This window comes from Cibotium barometz, chromosome 2, assembly GCF_041138505.1.
Source record: "Cibotium barometz isolate CiBa-2024 chromosome 2, ASM4113850v1, whole genome shotgun sequence".
Taxonomy (NCBI): Eukaryota; Viridiplantae; Streptophyta; class Polypodiopsida; order Cyatheales; family Cibotiaceae; genus Cibotium; species Cibotium barometz.
The window spans coordinates 11936097-11957432 of NC_141047.1; positions in this window are offsets into that span (position 1 = coordinate 11936097).

The window sequence follows — 21336 nt, forward strand, 5'->3', positions numbered from 1 at the left end:
AGGCCCCTGAGTGAATAGGTGGTGAGCGTTCTGGTTGCCAATGATGCGATAAGTATATTGATGAATGAATGACTGGAAATAAGGATTCAACGAGAGACTATGAGGATTGTCATCAGTGACATAATGGTTTCATTAACGGATTGTTTTAAAGTTAGCTGATGCTAAGAAAAAGGCAATTTCATATTGGGTGTGTAAGTGGTGTGACTAGTTTTATGTTTGCATGAACTTCCAGATAGGGGGCCTTGGAACTCTTTTCCTTGGTACCCGGGACAAAACCTAACCAAATTCTTAATTGGATCCCATCACTACAGTGGTTGGGCGGTTGGCTAACCCATGGGACTGGATGGGGTTAGGCTGGACTGATGGATCTATAAATCGAGACTCAATTTCTGTTTACGATAGATAAAGTAAATCCCGGATAGTATTTGTTCTATGGATAGGAATCAACGGCTGTGCCTCTTAATGGGGAAAAAAGCGTTGATCCCAAATGATCCAAGTGCAAGTATCATTGTATGGTTCATTGTGATATGCAATACAAGGGAATAGTGTTGAGTGTGCAATCTCTCTCTCTCTCATGGAGTTTTTAGTGTGGTTTAATCCACCTTAATTCTTATGCTTAATCTATGTCCTTCACCATGATCAATCCCATTTCTAGAATCTTAACACATATATACCGAGGGTATAACTACAGCTCTTTACTGGCAGTATATACGAGTAAATCTAAGACTTGAAATTATAAGCATTAATGCTATCCAGTTGATGAATTCGAATATGGTTGATATGATTTTTAATTCTGTTTGGGAACTGATGAATTGATTGGGATTCTGATTGAAAAATGATGATCCCTGAAAATGGGTTGAAATGTAATAAACTGAGCGAAACCACAATATGGATGATTGGGGCGAGTCCCTGTGATGATAAATGATGATAATGATTTCAGCAAATCACTATAAGATTAGTGGATTGTGCTATCAAATTGCTACTGTTAACACTTGACTCATTAGATCAAGTTAAGAAATGACAAATTGAGAACTTACTTGTCTGAAATTTCCGTGGAAAAATGTTCATAAAGAAATTTTTCGGTCTAATGGACCATTATCGTGTTAAAGATATGAATGATATGATTGACAGAATTGTTATTTAATGATGAGTTCTATTTAAGGGATAATTATCCCCGTATTTTGTTGGGTTGACCAGAATATAAGGAACCCCAGAATAAATTGGATCTTAAGAAAAAGAGTTGTCCTCTACTTTGCGAGATAAGGACATCTCGCACTTTTTAAGTGGGGTAGAATGTAAGATTCTCCCCCAGCCTTCGAGGTATACAGGAGTAAGAATCTCCTTTTCTGATCTTATAATTATTCCCTCTCTAAATAAAAGAAAGATTCTGTTTAAAAAGGGAAGACACTTTACCCAGAATACCTTCTCAGGAGCCCACCTGTTTTAAAGATTCAAAATGATGAGTTCAAAAGTGAGAACCAGTGTTTTGGATGCCAAGGTTTTGACCATCAGTTAAAAGATTGCCCGACTCCTACCATGAAAAGAGCACAGGGAAGTCTAGAACCCAAATTCAGAGACCAATTCCTTCATACCAATCTAATCAGGGTCCGTCTCGAACGAGATTGCTTAACTCCATTAACTAGTTCCGACCCATTGATTAGGGTCGAGCTGACCAATCAAATGCTTGGCGACTTAAAGCAACAAATGCAGGCAATTCATAAAGATATAAATGCTGCCCAGGATCGATCTGCCCAGGATCGACAGAGACAATATACAGATAAGAAGAGGACAATCAGAGAATTCAAAGAAACAGTTATAGTCTTCATTTGAATACGGACCAAAAGAATTTCTTTATCTCTAGGGGAGTATAAGTAGTTATCCCCCAGATATTGTGGACCAAAGAAAGTAGGTGACAGCCTACGAACTTCTTTTATCTCTTTATCTCAAAGTTCTTAATGCCTTCTATAGAAAAATGTGCCAAACCCAAATCATGGAAAGATGGTAAACTCTAGTGACAAGATACCCTTGGCTTCTAAATTACGCTAGCTCCTGCCGTTATATAAGTTGTAACTTTTACTTATCGCTCACAGTAATCTTACTTCCATCAATCTCCTTCTTCTTAAACTCCTTCATGGCTTGGCAACAGGAATTAGTTTTATCCATGATGATTTCTCACCTTCAAGACGCAAGCGAGTCTGTGAAGAAGGATTTTATAGAACTGTATGAGCGCTCACTTTTTCCTCACCTAGGAACTTCTGTAGCTCAAACCAAATGGCGGACCTATCAAGACATAACTAGGGTAACACCGTGGGGTCAGGAGCACTTTCATAACAATGTCCGCCTGGCCATGGTTATTGAAGCTTTGGGTTTGGGTCCCCGATACTCGTGCGTCATGAGATCAAGACATCTCGGGTTTTCTGAGCGGGTCTTCTTACTAGCGTGTTTTCTTCCTCATCAGAAGATATGCCTTTACCCCGTTTTTGGCTTGCCTCTCAGAGGTCCTTTTGTTAGATCACCTCATACCACTAAGATAGGTGCGGCAATAACCAATAGAATCATTCCCATAGATGAGTTACCTTATACGTGCGCAGCTTGTGAGTGCTACTTTTGTGATCATATGATGGACGGGCTTATGGAAGTGTAAAGAGTTCTTCTATCTTTACTGTATATGTTCCAAGAATGAATAAAGTTTAAATCTTGTTCTTGTCTTGATCCTTACTCTCTTTGAGACTTTTTTTAATTGGTGGTTAATCTTAATTAAATTTTTCTCTAAGTCTCATATTCGTGCATCTTGCGAAATTATCCCAAGTTTGCGAGACGAGGACATCTCGCGTTTTTTAAGTGGGGTAGAATGTAAGATTCCTCCCCCGACCCCTTTTTGATGTCTAGTATCTTCCCTTGTAATCAATTCCCTCTTCAAAAATATAAGAGATCTTGTCTCTGGCTATTTTGGCATAGAGAGAGAAAATATTCTAGAGAGAGAATATTCAGATTTTAAATATTTCTAGATAGAAAATTATCTCATCTTATTAAAATAAGTTCCCCTGAAACAGAAATTCAAAAAGAACTTTTCAATGTGCAATTGGAATTAATTGGAAATGGGTATAAAGGACCTTAGCCTAAGGGTCTAGATTTTCAGAAATTTTTGGATTATGGTCCAATTAAGGTTCCTATGGGCCAATAGCATCAATCCATGTGTAGGGAGGAGATAAATCAAATTTGTAAAAGAAGATACCCAAAAATGAGTAAATGCTCACATAAGATGAAGAGTTGAAACTGTACAAGGTTTATTAGTAAAAAACTATGAGCAATATTAAAAATATGAGATATTTTGGGTATCCAAAAATGAGTAAATGCTCACATAAGATGGAGAGTTGAAAATGTACAAGGTTTATTAGTAAAAAACTATGAGCAATATTAAAAATATAAGATATTTTGGGTATAATGATTCCATTTTGACGCATATGTAAGGAAGGGGAGTTCTTTAAAAGAGGTGCATGTTTCACGTAAGATGAAGAGTTGAAAATGTACAAGGTTTATTAGTAAAAAACCATGAGCAATATTAAAAATATGAGATATTTTGGGTATAATGATTCCATTTTGACACATATGTAAGGAAGGGGAGTTCTTTAAAGGAGGTGCATATTTCACATGCTTGAATGAGTTTTAAACTCATAAAAATTGAGATATTTCATCTCTCCTCTCTCCTCATTCAAGTCTAGTTCCAAAAAGTTAGCTTAACTGACCTAAAAATGGTCAAATATTGACCAAACTGATTTAGAAAATTCTAGAAATAGTTTGTTTGGTTAGGAGCTCAATTTTTCCTATAAATAGAAGCCTCCCCCTTGTTGAAAAATATATAGTGTTTATGCATCGTTACTCTACTCCACCTAAGCCAAGAACTGTGAATTCATTAATAATTCACTAGTTTTTGGAGCTTCCCTCTTTCTTCAATCCCCATTAGTAGCTCCATCAACATACTTAACCAATTGATTGGTTGGGGGCCTCTACCGTGAACAAAGAATCAAGCAATTTGTAAGGTAATTAGTGAATTTTGATCATTTTCTATAATTTTTCAATGTTTCTCTCTTCTCAACCCCTCTCAAGCTTAAAAAGCTTAATTGGAATGGTTTTTGAATGCTATTAAAGTTAATTAATGAATGGTATTTAAGAGTTACATAATTTGATGAATTCTTTTGAAGTTAATTGATTAATGATAGTTAAGAATTACATAAATTTTTATTTATGCTTAATTCTAATGGTTTTTATGTAATTTCTCTCTCTCACTCAAGAAATGGTCATACTCATGACCCATTCTCAATCCAAATGAAGCTTTTCATAAAGCTGTTCCTTAATTCAAGATTAATCTATGCTTGAGGCCAAATTAATGGCTTTTTTCTATGCTTTTAGTTTATGTATTTCATGAATATTGATGATTCAATCCATTATGGATTAATGATCCAATTAGGGATCATTCTATTTATTTCCTTAATGATAAGCTTTATCCCTTAGAAAATTTGAGATTTATCAATCATAGTAGCGGAGCTATGGCAAATTTTTTATAAAAATATGCATAAAATAATTTCATTCAAAGTATGAAAAGAGGACTTCCTACCATATTCTAGGAATTATCATCCTAGATTAATTGAAAGATATTCATTGTAATCATAGAGAAATTGATTTTTATATTATACATAATTGATTTTCATGCATAGAGGTATGCATAAAAGATTATTATTTTAACATAAAAGTGTTACTTTTATCATAATTAGATTTCATGCATAGAGGTATGCATAAAAGATTATTATTTTAACATAAAAGTGTTACTTTTATCATAATTAGATTTCATGCATAGAGGTATGCATAAAAGATTATTATTTTAATGTAAAAGTGTTACTTTTATCATATTTGAATTTCATGCATAGAGGTATGCTTAAAAGATGATTATTTTTTTACAAAAGTGTTACTTTTAGCATGATTAGATTTCATGCATAGAGGTATGCATAAAAGATGATTATTTTATTGTAAAAGTGTTACTTTTATCATAATTGGATTTCATGCATAGAGGTATGCATAAAAGTTGATTATTTTATTATAAAAGTGTTACTTTTATCATAATTGGATTTCATGCATAGAGGTATGCATAAAAGTTGATTATTTTATTATAAAAGTGTTACTTTTATCATATTTGGATTTCATGCATAGAGGTATGCATAAAAGTTGATTATTTTATTATAAAAGTGTTACTTTTATCATATTTGGATTTCATGCATAGAGGTATGCATAAAAGTTGATTATTTTATTATAAAAGTGTTACTTTTATCATATTAGATTTCATGCATAGAGGTATGCATAAAAGATATTCTTTTTATACTAAAAGTGTGATTTTTCATCATAAATGGATTTTATGCATAACTTAGATGCATAAGAGAAATTCTTTTATTCTAAAAGTGTAATTTCTACCAAATTGAATTTATGCATAAGAAGATGCATAAAAGATTGATTTTAAATTTAAAAGTGTCATTCTCATCTAAATTGAATTTATGCATAGGAAAATGCATAAAAGATTGAAATTTAATTCAAAAGTGTCATTTTCATTTAAAATGAATTTATGCATAGGAAGATGCATAAAAGATTGATTTTTACTTCGAAAGTATTAATCTCCTTAAATAGAATTTATGCATAAATAAATGTGTAAAGAAATCTTATATCAAATATAAGAATTCTCTTGTATTCTATAAATAGATATGAGATGTAATAGGATGTGATAAGAGGTGTATAAGATGTGATAAGAGGTGATAAGATGCTTATGAAATAAGTTAGGAGGTGATAAGATGAATTAAGATGTGATAAGATGTGTATGGGATGAGGTAAGAAGTGTATGTGATAGAATAAGATGTATATGGGTTGTGATAGGGCGAGAATGGATGTGATGTAAAAGATTAGATGTGAAGGCATATGGGGCTATATAAATGGGAATGTGAAAATGGATGTATGTATGTGGATGTGTGGATGTGGAGATGGGAGTGTGGATGTATGAATGTGAAAATGGATGTATGCATGAAGATGTATATGCATAGATGTGGATGTGGATGTAGATGTGGATGTGTAGATGTGAATGTATAGATGTGAATGGGAATGTGAATGTGGATGTATGTGAATGTGGATGTAGATGTGGATGTATAGATGTGAATGTGGAATGTGGATGTGGATGTATGTATGTATGTGGATGTGGATGTATGAATGAGGATGTGATAGTGGATGTATGCATGTGGATGTGGATGTATGGATGTGGATATGGATGTGTATGTATGAATGTGGATATGGGATGTGGATGTGGATGTATGGATGTGGATGTGGATGTATGGATGTGGATATGGATGTGTATGTATGAATGTGGATATGGAATGTGGATGTGGGATGTGGATGTATCAATGAGGATGAGAAAATGGAGGTAAGCATGTAAATGTGGATGTATGGATGTGAATGTGGATGTGGATGTGGATGTATGGATGTGGTTATGGATGTGTATGTATGAATGTGGATATGGGATGTGGATGTATAAATGAGGATGTGAAAATGGAGGTAAGCATGTAAATGTGGATGTATGGATGTGATTGTGGATGTGGATGTGGATGTATAGATGTGGATATGGATGTGTATGTATGAATGTGGATATGGGATGTGGATGTATAAATAAGGATGTAAAAATGGATGTATGCATGTAGATGTGGATGTATGGATGTGAATGTGAATGTGTATATGAATTAATGTGTCGTCAATATGAGGAAATGGATGAGAATGAGTACACATTGAATGGAATATGGAATAGGTAATGTGGACTAAGGAGGGATAAAAGTCAATATTAGGTAATTTGGGAAAAATCTCACATTTTGGGAATCAATTACTCCATATAGTTTTGGACATATCTTAAACATACTAACTCCAAATTTGTCGGAGATCATAGATTTAGATTCTACTCTTCAAGATCTTTCCGATGATATGTCACATGAGGGGGTTTTGACAAACTTTTGGACAAGTTCACCATGCTTCCATTTTTCAAATGGGAATAGGATTTTTTCCAAATTATCTAATATGGTGTTATAATGTGGAAAGACGAGAGTTCAATTTAGAAACTGTATTTTGTGACTGTTTGTAAATGAATGTTTTATGTCAAGAATGCTGGGAAAGCATTTTGACCATCTTGTGGATTAAGGTCATGAAGACCTAACTATTAAAGTTGCAACTGCTGACAGAGAGTCAATGGAGGACGTCTCGCATAGCAAGGTCCACCGAGGTCTTGACCAGCCCTCGGTTTGATTTAAATGGTGAGCTTCCGGTACGGTGGATGAGGGATCAAGGAAGCGGCCTATGAGTGAAGCGCTAGGTCACCTGCGAAGGATCCTAGAGGGTGCTGACCATATGGTGCTCGGGCTCTGGGTCGCCGAAGATACCCACACGTGCATCGTGGAAGATATTGGAATAAAGAATAAGAATTGTTTTCTGAAATCAGGCATGGATCTGGTTGATTGACCTTGCTGGTTCTCAACGGATGAGTCCATGGCTCTTTTATATGGATCTGTGGGTTGATCTTGCTGATCTTCCACGGAGATTCCATTCTGTTATATGAATATATTGCCGGTTACTATGAGCTAGGAACTATGGAAAAGGCCCCTGAGTGAATAGGTGGTGAGCGTTCTGGTTGCCAATGATGCCATAAGTATATCGATGAATGAATGACTGGAAGTAAGGATTCAACAAGAGACTATGAGGATTGTCATCAGTGACATAATGGTTTCATTAAAGGATTGTTTTAAAGTTAGCTGATGCTAAGAAAAAGGCAATTTCATATTGGGTGTGTAAGTGGTGTGACTAGTTTTATGTTTGCATGAACTTCCGGCTAGGGGGCCTTGGAACTCTTTTTCTTGGTACCCGGGACAAAACCTAACCAAATTCTTAATTGGATCCCATCACTACAGTGGTTGGGCGGTTGGCTAACCCATGGGACTGGATGGGGTTAGGCTGGACTGATGGATCTATAAATCGAGACTCAATTTCTGTTTATGATAGATAAAGTAAATCCCGAATAGTATTTGTTCTATGGATAGGAATCAACGGCTGTGCCTCTTAATGGGGAAAAAAGCGTTGATCCCAAATGATCCAAGTGCAAGTTTCTTCCCTGATCTGACCGAGTATCTTTATAGGTGCAGTCGGCGGATCAGTTTGTTCAGTAATCGTCTTGACTACGTTAGAGTAAAGAGTTATCATGGTGGAATCGCCCGTACTTTCCGGGTGAAGGAAGTTTTTCTGGGTTTGGTTTTGGAAAAACCGACGGATTAGTCTCTTGTTTGGATATCCGTGGGTAAGGCCCCGAGTGTAGAACCCCTGTCCCATGCGAGAAGTGCTACTTCCACTGCTAGTACACCGAATCCGTTGCTCGGTGGGAACAGGGATCTTACAGCTGGTATCAGAGCGAAATTGAAAGCTAATAAAGATAATTAAATTCTTATCTGAAATTGGTAATAAGAATTCAAAAACAGCATTTTCATAATGTATTTTCATTTCGTAAGCTTCTTTAATGAAGAAATTTTAATCAAAGAAATTATTTTTATAGATGGAAGTTTCCCATTTATCTGGTATTCCCGACCTCACCCAGTCTCAAGATATGATTGCATTTGCCTTCGAGCATCTCATCTCTTCCACTTCAACACGAACAAGCCGAGCAAGACTCGCACGCCATTTCGAGGAATATATTTTCCTAACCTAGTGGAGAGACGACAGCATAAGTGGTTTGCAGGGCTATATATCCACGCCTCTTGCAACCGGCGTGCAATGCTGAGGCAGAACCTCTCATTGGCCATGATTTTGATAAAGCTGAAAATGACGCGTGGTGTCATTCTATATCTTTCAACGCCTCAAAATTTCAGACTTGCTTGCCGAGTTTATAGACTCTTCAGTCGATTTATCCCTAAGAAGAAAATAATAGCTCCCTTTGCAATTAGAGAAATTATGTAACAGGGCATGACTATGGCCCAGTACCGTTGTCTTATGCGTCTCTCGAGGAGATTTTGAATTTTGGAGCCGAGCCACTCTATGTACTTATTGCAACTTGTATATAAATATACAAATGTTTTTCCTGTTATTTAAGTGATTGTTTACGGACGATCGGATAAAGAAAAATCTGTTTATCAGACTTATGTCATAGATCTCCAATAAGATCAACTGAGGAGCCAATTATGTCAAAAATTTATCAAGACGTACAAAAAGGTTGTAATTGTGTGATATAATTCATACAATTTGTTATTCAAACTGAAATTCGTAAATTAGTAATTAGGACTTCAATTGGAAGTACCGCAATTGTATAGAACCGTGACTTGCTTGAGACCTAGACATGATGGTATTTACCTTATAGTTTTGAGTATCATGACTATCCGTATATACCGAGGGTATAACTGCAGCTCTTTACCAGCAGTATATACGAGCAAATCTAAGACTTGAAATTATAAGCATTAATGCTATCCAGTTGATGAATTCGAATGTGGTTGATATGATTTTTAATTTTGTTTGGGAACTGATGAATTGATTGGGATTCTGATTGAAAAATGATGATCCCTGAAAATGGGTTGAAATGTAATAAACTGAGCAAAACCACAATATGGATGATTGGGACGAGTCCCTGTGATGATAAATGATGATAATGATTTCAGTAAATCACTATAAGATTAGTGGATTGTGCTATCAAATTGCTACTATTAACACTTGACTCGTTAGATCAAGTTAAGAAATGACAAATTGAGAACTTACTTGTCCGAAATTTCCGTAGGGAAATGTTCATAAAGAATTTTTTCGGTCTAATGGACCATTATCGTGTTAAAGATTTGAATGACATGATTGAAAGAATTGTTATTTAATGATGAGTTCTATTTAAGGGATAATTATCCCGGTATTTTGTTGAGTTGACCAGAATATAAGGAACCCCAGAATAAATTGGATCTTAAGAAAAAGAGTTGTCCTCTACTTTGCGAGATAAGGACATCTCGCACTTTTTAAGTGGGGTAGAATGTAAGATTCTCCCCCAGCCTTCGAGGTATACAGGAGTAAGAATCTCCTTTTCTGATCTTATAATTATTCCCTCTCTAAATAAAAGAAAGATTCTGTTTTAAAAGGGAAGACACTTTACCCAGAATACCTTCTCAGGAGCCCACCTGTTTTAAAGATTCAGAATGATGAGTTCAAAAGTGAGAACCGGTGTTTTGGATGCCAAGGTTTTGACCATCAGTTAAAAGATTGCCCGACTCCTACCATGAAAAGAGCACAGGGAAGTCTAGAACCCAAATTCAGAGACCAATTCCTTCATACCAATCTAATCAGGGTCCGTTGATGAGATAAACGGCAAAGACTATGATCTATTTCCTAAGCAAACAAGACTTGTCATCACTGCCGCCTCATTTTCTTGCAACTATCTCCCAACTCTTTTCCTTCACACTAAGCTGAAAACAACCCGGGCAAGAAGAATACACACATTCCCACAAAAACCTCCCTTACAAAGACTTTAGACGAAGATTACTTTCAGGTGACAAATAAGATACATTTTCCATCAAATTACATCAACTTCTGTACAAAACTCAAGATGATAAATGTATTCAGGGAGGTCCTCTTCAGCAGGTAAACGAACATTCTCCCATTCTTCCTCATCCACTTGCAAAAGTAAAGACCAGTAATCCCCATGTACTGTGGAGAATATGACTTCAATTTGAAAACCACAAAACAGGATTTCTTCAATACCACTGTCGAGCTCAATAGATAGAATCATGCTTCACTCTGAGTAGAATAAACTCAGAGATAATCTGACCCACCAGGCAATGGATTCCGCCTCAATGGAAAGACAAAAGATAGTTCTGGAAATCTCTGATTTTCTGATCAAGAAAAATAAATAGCAACAAGACTTTTCTTCACATAGCATTAATGGCCCAGACTGATCATCAACAAATAACATGTCTTCATCAATTGCATAAAATCGTTCAAAGCAGAGTCTCAGAAATTAAAGATCAGCAACTAAACGATCAAGGCACATCACCAATCTTTCTCAGTTGGCAGCACGTCAGAAATGAAAACATCTGCTCAGCAAATCGTCCACCAGAAGAGACTGCACCCACGTCCTCTAAACTTGTTCAGCATACCACAACAACTAGCCGCTTCAGCACATCAAAATTCTTCAGCTTTAAGGAGGCAGCATCACGATCATCCGCAAGTCCAGCAGTGAGCCGCTTCACCACGATTTTCATGAGTAGTAAAAAACTTGTATTGGGCAGCGTCATAAAATCATGTACGAGTTGGCCAACGTTCATTCAGAGCTTCACGATGTACGAGCAGGACACCGTTCATTTCAGAGCTTCATGATCATCCGCAAGTTGCTTAAGTCAAAGGGACAACATGGGCATCACGATCATTAAAAAAAAGGTGATTCGAAGCAGGCTGTGGATCAAAAGCAACATCACCGTGGCGATTAATTCAGTCGGAGCAGGCCACCGTTCATTCAGACTCACGGCCAAAAGTAGCATCACGATCATCACTTCAAACCAGCAAACTGCTCCTCTAAAATGAGCTGGCGTCTTCTTCACTTTTTTTACTCCCGTCTCTACAGCGGCGTCTTCAGTCATCACGGGCAAACCCATCATTCAGCGTCATGATTTTTTCCTCAGTAAAAAAATTGTAATGCTCTTCTTTTTTTGTTTCCTCTCCCTCCTCGTTTAGACCAACGTTCCAGTGTTTTATAGCGCCTGCAGACTCCATGCAAGATTTAGCAAGTAAATGCATGTGCTCCACGAACACAGTCGTAATCATCCAGAAGTGACACGTCGCCAGTCGTGGTGCCACCAAAACTTCAACTTCTATTTTTGTTTTTTCCTTCGTGTCCATTACGAGTCATTTTCCCAACCACCTCTTCATTTTAAACCACTCTTCCAAAAAGAATTCGCTAAAGTATTTTTAAATAAAAAATCACACCTCCTAAACTCTCTTTTTTCCCTAAGCCATATTTAATACATGCACCACCTTGGGGTTTCAAAGAAAAATCCAATGGCTTGGCCCAAGTAAATTTACATTCTTCTCATAAAGCAAAATATGTACATAACACCCTCTCACTCATTTATTTCCACACACCCTATTTACAAGCATGAACCAAAAAAAGTCTATACATTTTTTGTCCTATCATTTTGCCCATCCCCCAAGCTGCAGACATTAATGTCGAGCAGTCAATAATCAAACATAGTTGTTATTTCGGTGGAGATATCCTCATCCATGAGGTTTTTTATTTGATTGGTCTTCATGACGACTGGTCCACATGAACTTACCTGCATAATTCTCACAAAATACTTTTTTAATCTCAGACCATTTACTCTATTTTTATGAAGACTTCCATCCAAATCCGCCAGCTGGTATGATCCATTGGCAAACTTTTGGATCACAAAGTATGGCCCTTCCCATTTAGTCATAAATCGAGTTTTAAATGTGAAATCCAGCCTACTGTCATATCTCATCACCAAGTCTCCCTTATTGATTTCTTTGTCTTTGAATTTCTGATTAGCTTTCCATTGATTTTTTTCTTGAACCTGTGTGTAGTGCTCCACTGCTTTCATTCTGTCTAGTTGTGCTTCTTGCATATCCAATAACCTATTGGTATAGGTTAAGTCTGGGTTCTCATCTATTTTCATCAATAATTGCAAGGCAGGTATTTCTACATCCAATGGTAGAAGTGCTTCCTTTCCATAGACTAAGTGATAAGGAGAGAATTTAATGCCTTCTTTCTCTGCTATTCGCGGTATGCCCATAATGCCCAAGGTACAACTAGATCCCAACTTTTTTCATGTGTTCTGATCATCTTTCCCATTATACTAGTTAACTTCCCATTGAAGTATTCATTCATACCATTACATTGGGGATAAAGCGGAGAAGAATATCTATGCTTGATTTTCAATTTTTCACAAAGCAGATCCATTAGCTCACTTTGAAAACCAGGCCCACGATCAGAAACAAGCTCCAAAGGAACCCCAAAACGGCAGCAAATATCTTCATAAACAAACTTACACACTGTTTTGGCATTGACTGCCTTCACCGGTCTTGCTTCAGCCCAACGAGATAGAAAATCAACAGCAGTCAGCAAATAACAACATTTCCTTGCAGTCATTGGCATAGGACCAATTGCATCAATTCCCCATTTCTCAAAAATGTTATAAGCTATCATGACATTTCTGAGTTCCGGATGAAGAATCCTCTTACCCATTTGTTGACATTGTAGGCATGACCTACACCAATGCCGGATATCTCTTTGGAGTGAAGGCCAAATATAACCTTCAGTTAAAATCTTCCTCATCATAATCTTGAAAGCAAAATGGCCACCACATATGCCTTCATGGTTAGTCTCCAAAATATGCATGATTTCCTCTTGCCAGGGTATCCTTCTGAGAATCAGATCTGTTCCCTTCATGTATAAGACATCATTTATCATAAAATAAGGTGCACAGGATTTCACAAATCTATATCTCTTCTGTTTGGGAAAATCATCAGAAACTTTCCCAGTCAACAAAAAGTTCTCAACCCTAGCCAAAAATTCTCTACCTCTAAACAGTGGTTCTTGTATCCTTACCACATTCAGACACACCTCAGTTTCATCCTGAGCTGCTTCATGAGCTGCAACATTTTGCCCCCTCTCCACATGTTGTAATGTCCATGCATCAAACTGCTTCAACATTTTTTTAATAGCCAACAACCAATGCTTGAGATGAGCATGCTTTGTCTTCCAAACACCAAGTATCTGTTTAACAATCAACAAAGCATCACCCTTAATAGCTAATCTTCTTATACCTTTCTCAAGACATGCCTTCAAGCCTTCATGTAAAGCTGAATATTCAGCTTCATTGTTGCTACTAACATTGAGCAGAAAACTTTTCTTCTGAACTAGCCTTCCCCCAGGATCATATAATGCCATGCCACCCTTTGCTAAATTTAGACTTTTCCTAAAAGAACCATCAAAATGAAGAACAAAAGCATTGTCCAGCATCTTTTCTTCCAATGAAACTGTATGATCATCAACCTCCTTCACCAATATAGGACCTTCTTTATATGTAAGTAAATCTGCCAGTGAAGCTCTAGTAGATTTTTCAACAAGGAAAGTAAAAGAATACTCTTGAAGTTCTGTTATCCACTTAACCATACACTTTGAAAGAGTAGTGTTATTCAGCAATTGAGGTAGCAGGGTGCAGCTAGTCAAGACAACAAATGATTGAGGAAGTATATAAGATCTGAATCTTCTACAAGAAAAAAGTAAACTGGCCATTATTAATTCAGCTGCTGTGTACCTCCTTTCAGCTTCAGTTTTGACCCTGCTAGCATAGTACACAGGTCGCATATACCGAGAATTTTCTCCTTGCTGTAATAATACAGCTCCTATTGCATCCACCCCAACTGAGGGATTCACATAAAATGGCTTGGAAAAGTTAGGAGCTTTCACACTAGAAATCTGTCCTAACATTTCTTTTACTGCCTCAACACTTCTTCACTTTCATCAGTCCATTTTAAAGGATCATACTTTACTACTTGCTGAAGAGGATATAATGCATGTGACAACATGTGAATGAACCGTGACAAATATTTTACTTTCTGTAAGAAAGTATGCAATTGCTTTGTGGTCTAAGGAGAGGGCAGCATCATCAATGCCTTAATCTTGTCTGGATCTAGCTCTATTCCATTCTCAGACACAATGTGTCCAAGAACCTTAATTCTTCCTTGTGCTAGATGACACTTTCTTGGGTTCAGTTGTCCACCACTTTCATCCAATTTTTGAAAGACTTCATCAAGCTTCTGACTATGTACAACACGATCACTATAGACACATATATCATCAATGAAAACTTTACAAAACTTATCCAAGAATGGGGCCAATACCTGGTCGGAGTTTTCCTGATAATGAGACGGTGCATTTTTGAGCCCAAAGGGCATTTTTTTGTAGCCGAAACAACCCCACGGTGTAAGGAAGGTAGTCTTCACTCGATCTTCTGGAGCTATGGCAATCTGGAAGTAACCAGAATATCCATCACACAGACTATACATTTGATGTCCTGCTATTCGATCCAAAATGTCATCAATATGAGGAAGAGGATAATGATTAGCCCTTGTTGCTGTATTTAAAGGCTTGTAGTCCACACAAATTCTCCATTTGCCATCTTTCTTTGGCACAATAACCACTGGGCTGGCCCAATCAGAAAGACCAACAGGAAAGATAATATCAGCCTTAAGTAACTTTATTACTTCCTCTTTCAAAACTGAAATTTGTTTGGGATTCAACCTCCTCATCCTTTGAAATACTGGCTTTGCATGCTCTTTTAATTCAATTCTAAGTGGCTTCCCTTTGAATCCTCTTATTTCCTCACAAGAAGTGATGAATAAGTTGGGATATTTTCTTAGCACTCTGCAGTATTCCTCTTTTTCTTTAGGAGATAGACCAGAAGATAATGACTCTTCCATTAGAGTTAAAGATGACTCTGCATAGTTTTTTGGTTGCAAAAATCTTTCTATCTCTTCAAATCTATCCTCTTCCTCACTGTCATTGATGGTTGTACTACCCAAATGCAAATCTTCAACCCCTCCTACGAAGGCTACATCAGCTATATCACTCTCAGAAGTTGCACTACTATCTTCCTCACTACTACTAGATGACTCATCTTCTACCTCTCCCTTTTCAACTTCAGAGATTTCAGACCGACTCACCATATCAAAACTCATTTTTTTCCCTGAAGAAGCATGTACAGTAATCACTCCATCTTTCCACCAATTCTGAATAGCCCCAACCTTCCTTAACCAGGGTCTCCCTAAAATCAAAGGATAGGCCCCTAATCCCGCAGGCATGACATGACAATCCACTTTACATAGAGTACTGAATACTTCAACATTCAAATCAGCCACCATTCCCAAGCATTTTACCTTTGCATGATTAGCCATCCGTATTCGAAAAGTTGAAGGGGAAGTTACCTTTAGATTTAGTTTCTCTGTACAAGATTGAGTGATAACACAGATCTGAGCACCACCATCAATATAAGCTTCACCAAGGTCTAAACCATTATGCCACGCCTCAACAGAAGGACAAATATCTGGAAGTTCAGAAATAGTTAATACATTACCAGAGGTCTTTCCCATCTTTTTCTTTGGATTCACAACACGTCGCCAATCCTTCTTCAATTTGGGACATAATCCAATCATTTGGGCAAAAGTGATATCTGGCTTCCTCTTAGAAAGATCTTCCACAAGATCGTATTCACCTTGATCTTTCCCCATTGGATAGTCATATGTCTTGTACTTTTTCCTCGGCTTCCTGGTTTTCTTCCTCTGACGAGTGATCACCTCTTCCGTTTGCTTGCCTTTCTTAGCACTGGGTTCAGCTTCTTCATTTCGATCTCGCTTGCCCAAAGGCAAAACAGTCACCTCATCATCTTCCAAACCAAGCAGACTCACTAATTTTCCTTTACCTTTTTCTTCCACAGAAGTTTTGGAACTGCTACTTAATCCTGGTTGACCTGCATCTTTGATTTCCACACTATGATCATTCACTCTATTACTTAATCCAGAGCGCAAAGGATAGATTTCACCACCCATCCTTGGAGGCTTATCGAAATTAGTGCTATAATGCCCCCAATCTCCGCAGTTAAAGCATTGCACATAAGGAGCATTCATACCTCGACCTCGTCCTGGAAACCATGATGATGGAGCTCCACCAGTAGGAGGCATACTGCCTGGTCCTTTGCCATTTGAAACTTGTCCCCGACCTCTTCCTGCCATCAAGTTTAAGCTGAGATTCTTCATGAGTTCAGACATCTCATGAATTTCCTCTTTCAGCATTTCTTCTTTTTTTGGTACTGTGTTCGGTGGCTCAGCTACCATATGTGGAATAAGCTCTGGAGCAGTTGGTATTTTTGACACCTCTATACCCATCTGAGTCAGCTTCTTCATCTTTCTTTCTTTTTCTTTGGCAACTCGGAGAACATCTTCATATGTGGGAAGTTCCTTGCATTCCACCTTTACCCGAATGTCAGATCTAAGACCAGCAATAAACCGGTCCTTCTTAATCACATGGGGAGGGATTTCTGGTATTAGTGCAGCTTGCCACTTGTTCCACATTACCGTGAAACGACCTAAGTAGTCATCCACTGATTGGCCAAAATTCTGTTGCAAGGCACACAACTCTCGCCATATTCCATCAGCATCTCTGGTGCAAACAAAATGAGCAACCAATGCAGCCTTCACTTCACCATACGTGGGGGTCCTCTGAACACCCTGGTCATCATGAAACTCAGCTCTAAAAGTTTGCAACCAGGAACGAGCCTCTCCTACCAAACAAAAAGATAGAATTTGACGCAACACTTCTGGAGAATTTCGATCTTTAATCAAGGCAGTGAATTCTATGTTCTCTATAAACCTTTCTGGATCTTCATTAGGCAAGCCATAAAAACGAACAAATTCATGAGCCATACTTCCAAGTTTGTCCTGTCTTGGGTGCACACAAATCCCAATTCAGAAAACTTTGGTCCCCAGCAGGATCGCCAAAGAATGATGAGATAAACGGCAAAGACTATGATCTATTTCCTAAGCAAACAAGACCAGTCATCATTGGCGCCTCATTTTCTTGCAACTATCTCCCAACTCTTTTCCTTCACACTAAGCTGAAAACAACCCGGGCAAGAAGAATACACACATTCCCACAAAAACCTCCCTTACAAAGACTTTAGATGGAGATTACTTTCAGGTGACAAATAAGATACATTTTCCATCAAATTACATCAACTTCTGTACAAAACTCAAGATGATAAATGTATTCAGGGAGGTCCTCTTCAGCAGGTAAACGAACATTCTCCCATTCTTCCTCATCCACTTGCAAAAGTAAAGACCAGTAATCCCCATGTACTGCGGAGAATATGACTTCAATTTGAAAACCACAAAATAGGATTTCTTCAATACCACTGTCGAGCTCCCATTCTTCCTCATCCACTTGCAAAAGTAAAGACCAGTAATCCCCATGTACTGCGGAGAATATGACTTCAATTTGAAAACCACAAAATAGGATTTCTTCAATACCACTATCGAGCTCAATAGATAGAATCATGCTTCACTCTGAGTAGAATAAACTCAGAGATAATCTGACCCACCAGGCAATGGATTCCGCCTCAATGGAAAGACAAAAGATAGTTCTGGAAATCTCTGATTTTCTGATCAAGAAAAATAAATAGCAACAAGACTTTTCTTCACATAGCATTAATGGCCCAGACTGATCATCAACAAATAACATGTCTTCATCAATTGCATAAAATCGTTCAAAGCAGAGTCTCAGAAATTAAAGATCAGCAACTAAACGATCAAGGCACATCACCAATCTTTCTCAGTTGGCAGCACGTCAAAAATGAAAACATCTGCTCAGCAAATCGTCCACCAGAAGAGACTGCACCCACGTCCTCTGAACTTGTTCAGCATACCACAACAACTAGCCGCTTCAGCACATCAAACTTCTTCAGCTTTAAGGAGGCAGCATCACGATCATCCGCAAGTCCAGCAGTGAGCCGCTTCACCACGACCTTCACGAGTAGTAAAAAACTTGTATTAGGCAGCGTCATAAAATCATGTACGAGCTGGCCAACGTTCATTCAGAGCTTCACGATGTACGAGCAGGCCACCGTTCATTCAGAGCTTCACGATCATCCGCAAGTTGCTTAAGTCAAAGGGACAACATGGGCATCACGATCATCAAAAAAAGGTGATTCGAAGCAGGCTGTGGATCAAAAGCAACATCACCGTGGCGATTAATTCAGTCGGAGCAGGCCACCGTTCATTCAGACTCATGGCCAAAAGTAGCATCACGATCATCACTTCAAACCAGCAAACTGCTCCTCTAAAATGAGCTGGCATCTTCTTCACTTTTTTTACTCCCGTCTCACAGGTCTACAGCGGCGTCTTCAGTCACACGGGCAAACCCATCATTCAGCGTCATGATTTTTTCCTCAGTAAAAAAATCGTAATGCTCTTCTTTTTTTGTTTCCTCTCCCTCCTCGTTTAGACCTGCGTTCCAGTGTTTTATAGTGCTTGCAGACTCCAAGCAAAATTTAGCAAGTAAATGCATGTGCTCCACGAACAGAGTCGTAATCATGCAGAAGTGACACGTCGCCAGTCGTGGTGCCACCAGAACTTCAACTTCTATTTTTGTTTTTTCCTTCGTGTCCATTACGAGTCATTTTCCCAACCACCTCTTCATTTTAAACCATTCTTCCAAAAAGAATTCGCTAAAGTATTTTTAAATAAAAAACCACACCTCCTAAACTCTCTTTTTTCCCTAAGCCATATTCAATACATGCACCACCTTGGGGTTTCAAAGAAAAATCCAATGGCTTGGCCCAAGTAAATTTACATTCTTCTCATAAAGGAAAATATGTACATAACACCCTCTCACTCATTTATTTCCACACACCCTATTTACAAACATGAACCAAAAAAAGTCTATACATTTTTTGTCCTATCACCGTCTCAAACAAGATTGCTTAACTCCATTAACTAGGTCCGACCCATTGATTAGGGTCGAGATGACCAGTCAAATGCTTGGCGACTTAGAGCAACAGATGCAAGCAATTCAGAAAGATATAAATGCTGCCCAGGATCGATCTGCCCAAGATCGACAGAGACAATATACAGATAAAAAGAGGACAATCAGAGAATTCAAAGAAACAGTTATAGTCTTCATTTGAATACGGACCAAAAGAATTTCTTTATCTCTAGGGGAGTATAAGTAGTTATCCCCCAGATATTGTGGACCAAAGAAAGTAGGTGACTTAGCCTACGAACTTCTTTTATCTCTTTATCTCAAAGTTCTTAATGCCTTCTATAGAAAAATGTGCCAAACCTAAATCATGGAAAGACAGTAAAACTTCAGTGACAAGATATCCTTGGCTTCTAAATTACGCTAGCTCCTTCCTTTATATAAGTTGTAACTTTTACTTATCGCTCACAGTAATCTTACTTCCATCGTTCTCCTTCTTCTTAATCTCCTTCATGGCTTGGCAATAGGAATTAGTTTTATCCATGATGACTTCTCACCTTCAAGACGCGAGCGAGTCTGTGAAGAAGGATTTTATAGAACTATATGAGCGCTCACTTTTTCCTCACCTAGGAACTTCTGTAGCTCAAACCAAATGGCGGACCTATCAAGACATAACTAGGGTAACACCGTGGGGTCAGCAGCACTTTCATAACAATGTCCGCTTGGCCATGGTTATTGAAGCTTTGGGTTTGGGTCCCCGATACTACTGCGTCATGAGATCAAGACATCTTGGGTTTTCTAAGCGGGTCTTCTTACTGGCGTGTTTTCTTCCTCATCAGAAGATATGCCTTTACCTCGTTTTTGGCTTGCCTCTCAGAGGTCCTTTTGTTAGATCACCTCATACCACTAAGATAGGTGCGGCAATAACCAACAGAATCATTCCCATATATGAGTTACCTTATACGTGCGCAGCTTGTGAGTGCTGCTTTTGTGATCATATGATGGACGGGCTTATGGAAGTGTAAAGAGTTCTTCTATCTTTACTGTATATGTTCCAAGAATGAATAAAGTTTAAATCTTGTTCTTGTCTTGACCCTTACTCTCTTTGAGACTTTTTTTAATTGGTGGTTAATCTTAATTAAATTTTTCTCTAAGTCTCATATTCGTGCATCTTGCGAAATTATCCCAAGTTTGCGAGATGAGGACATCTCGCGTTTTTTAAGTGGGGTAGAATGTAAGATTCCTCCCCCGACCCCTTTTTGATGTCTAGTATCTTCCCCTGTAATCAATTCCCTCTTCAGAAATATAAGAGATCTTGTCTCTGGCTATTTTGGCATAGAGAGAGAAAATATTCTAGAGAGAGAATATTCAGATTTTGAATATTTTTGGATAGAAAATTATCTCATCTTATTAAAATAAGTTCCCCTGAAACAGAAATTCAAAAAGAACTTTCCAATGTGCAATTGAAATTAATTGGAAATGGATATAAAGGACCTTAGCCTAAGGGTCTAGATTTTCAGAAATTTTTGGATTATGGTCCAATTAAGGTTCCTATGGGCCAATAGCATCAATCCATGTGTAGGGAGGAGATAAATCCAATTTGTAAAAGAAGATACCCAAAAATGAGTAAATGCTCACATAAGATGAAGAGTTGAAAATGTACAAGGTTTATTAGTAAAAAAACTATGAGCAATATTAAAAATATGAGATATTTTGGGTATCCAAAAATGAGTAAATGCTCACATAAGATGAAGAGTTGAAAATGT